This window comes from Belonocnema kinseyi, chromosome 9 (genome assembly GCF_010883055.1).
Source record: "Belonocnema kinseyi isolate 2016_QV_RU_SX_M_011 chromosome 9, B_treatae_v1, whole genome shotgun sequence".
In the NCBI taxonomy this organism is placed as follows: domain Eukaryota; kingdom Metazoa; phylum Arthropoda; class Insecta; order Hymenoptera; family Cynipidae; genus Belonocnema; species Belonocnema kinseyi.
Genome location: NC_046665.1, coordinates 128,123,631 through 128,126,280, shown reverse-complemented (window position 1 = coordinate 128,126,280; position 2,650 = coordinate 128,123,631). Strand labels below are relative to the sequence as shown.

Sequence of the window (2,650 nt, the reverse complement as noted above, 5' to 3'; positions counted from 1 at the left end):
TAAAATTATTTGGTGAATTTTCTTTTTCGTTTCATAATAATTAATTGGAAAATTAATCTTTTAAGTAGAAAATTATTCTGTTTTTCTGTTTAAATTTAATTTTTTGATTAAAAAATCCAACTATTTCATTTTAAAAAAAATTTTTTTTTTATTTCAACTATTTTGTGGAAAACTCATTTTTTATTATAAAAATTAGCATTTTTATAGAAAAATACATTTCTTGGTTGAAAATCCGTATTTTTTGATGAAAATTGATCTTTTTTTCGTTTAAAATTAAACAATTGGTTGGAAAATTCATTTATTTTCATAAAAATTTAACTATTTTGTTAAAAGTTTAAATTATTTAATTTCCGTTTTAGTTACATAATAATTTAGTGGAAATTTATCTTTTTAGTAGAAAATTATTTTTTTTGTTTAAATTTAATTTGTTGATTAAAAATCTAAGTATTTCATTTTTGTTAAAAAAAATTTTTTATTTCAACTATTTTGTGGAAAACGTATTTTTTATTATAAAACTTCGTCTTTTTGATAGAAAAATACATTTCTTGGTTGAAAATCCTTCTTTTTTAGTTTAAAATTAAACTATATGCTAGGAAATTAATTAATTTTGATACAAATTCAAATATTTTGTGGAAAACTCATTTTTTTTATTATAAAAAGTCGTCTTTTTTTATAGAAAAATACATTTCTTGGTTTAAAATCCTGATTTTTTTCGTTAAAACTTCATATTTTTTAGTTTAACATCAAACTATTCTGTGGAAAATTAATTGATTTTGATACGAATTTACCTTCCTTGGTATAAAAAATATTTTTCTTGGTTGAAAATTCATCTTTTTGGTTGACGATTTAACTTTTTGGTTTAAAATTAAACTATTTTGTGGAAAATTCATCATTGTTGACAGAAAACTAATATTTTTGGCTGAAACTTTACCTATAATTTCTTGAATTTTCTTTTTTTTTACACCATTGTGTTTTTATTGAAAATTTAAATATTTAGTAGAAAATTCGTCTTTTTTGTGGAAAATTAATCTTTTTGCTTCGAAATTTTAATTATTTCAAGATAAAACAGAAAAAATCATTCTCCATTTTAACTCGGAAACCTTAATAATTAAACATTTGTATAATAATTTGCTTTTGACAATCGTTAATTCAATTAACAACAAAATATCTTTATAAAAAATCAATATTAGCCTAATAGTTCCAAGCAGATTTATTGGAAAAATTACTTTTTTCTATGAAAAAACGTTCAATTATGCAATCTGTTTAATATGTAAATGTTATAAACAATTAAATTTACTTACATTTAACAATATATGGCAGCCAAATATCATTTTTTAAACATTTTTATTTTGGTTTAATCGACATAAGAAGTTTTTATATAATAAATTTGAGGTATAAATAAAAAAAACAATGTTTTTAGCAGTTAAGATAAATATTAATAGGATTATTTATTTGCTGTGGGAACAGATGAAGTTATCTCGGGATTTTTTAAAGGTAAAAAAAGGCATATTAAATTTTGAGGTTAGAATTTTAATGCAACCTTTAGAGATGGAAAATGTGACTTTAATCAAAAATATGAAATTAATTCGCGCTGGCAACTTGAAAAAGAATTTCAATTAATTACCTCAGGATAAAAATTATTATTTAAAACTAAAAAAAGTAATGAAATCAATAGGCTAATTTTCTAACCTGGTTTAAGAAATCCCTTTCTTATTTTCTGAATGAGGCTATCTTTTTGATTTCTTTCCACAATTTTTGATTTTTGAATATAAACACAATAAAACAATGAGCAAATTTCTATTCAGAAAAACGATTAGAAATAATTAAATAAAAGACCGAGCTTCTGTTGTATTTGTTCTTTGTTGACATGAAAACTTGCAATCTCGGAACTGCGCATGAGTGAAATATGTCAAAAACTTAAAGCGACGATGGTGACATCTGTATTATATTTTTCACGTGGACAATTGTATTTTTCAGAGTTTAATTATTATAATTCTCGTCTATTGTTCGTTCATTCTACAAATCATGAGGATACAGAAATAAAGGATTATTTTTTAATAGCAGATATTAAAATAGAAGGTTGAATAAAAGGTAAGACAAATAGTTTTAAAATAGAAGTTTAGTTTGAGGTAAACATAACCTATAATTTGGAGAGTGCAGAAAGTTATAGCAATTTTGTAAGTTTTTCCAAATTAATGAATAGGAAATTGATTAGTTCTTCTAGGAAAGGATAGAAAAATTTTTGTAATGAAAATTTAACTGCTACATTTTTGGTTAAAAATGCAATTTTATGATTGAAAATTAATCTCTGTTGGTAGAAAAATAATATTTCTGGTTGAAAATTATTTCTTTGTTTTTAGTAAATTAATATTCCTTGTTAGTATTTCATCTGTTTTGTTAAACATTCGGTTTTTTTGCAGACAATTAATATTGCTGATTGAATATTTTTTTTTAGTAAATTTATCTTCTTTCTGGAAATTTCATATTTTTTGGTTAAGAATTCCACTCTTTGGTTAAAAATTTATCTTTTTCGGTTGAAGATTAAACTTTTTTGGTTGAAAATGAAACTATTTTGTTGAAAAATTAATCTTGTTGGTAGAAAAATCATCTTCTTGATTAAAAATAATCTTTTTTGTAGAAAATTTATCTT

The 2,650-nt window shown here is 21.9% G+C and overlaps 2 protein-coding genes across 2 annotated transcripts in view; one reads left to right on the top strand and one right to left on the bottom strand.

Annotated features, from left to right (window-relative positions):
• Positions 1-1,935, bottom strand: part of LOC117180805 (pre-mRNA-splicing factor CWC22 homolog) — a 21,513-nt gene extending 19,578 nt beyond the window's left edge. Inside the window, exon 1 of the mRNA XM_033373315.1 lies at positions 1,690-1,935. The gene's annotated coding sequence lies outside the window, so the exon portion shown is untranslated. The remainder of the gene's footprint in view (positions 1-1,689) is intronic.
• Positions 1,936-1,953: 18 nt separating this feature from the next.
• The window catches only part of LOC117180806 (uncharacterized protein C1orf131), a 2,620-nt gene continuing 1,923 nt past the window's right edge, over positions 1,954-2,650 (top strand). Inside the window, exon 1 of the mRNA XM_033373316.1 lies at positions 1,954-2,091. The gene's annotated coding sequence lies outside the window, so the exon portion shown is untranslated. The remainder of the gene's footprint in view (positions 2,092-2,650) is intronic.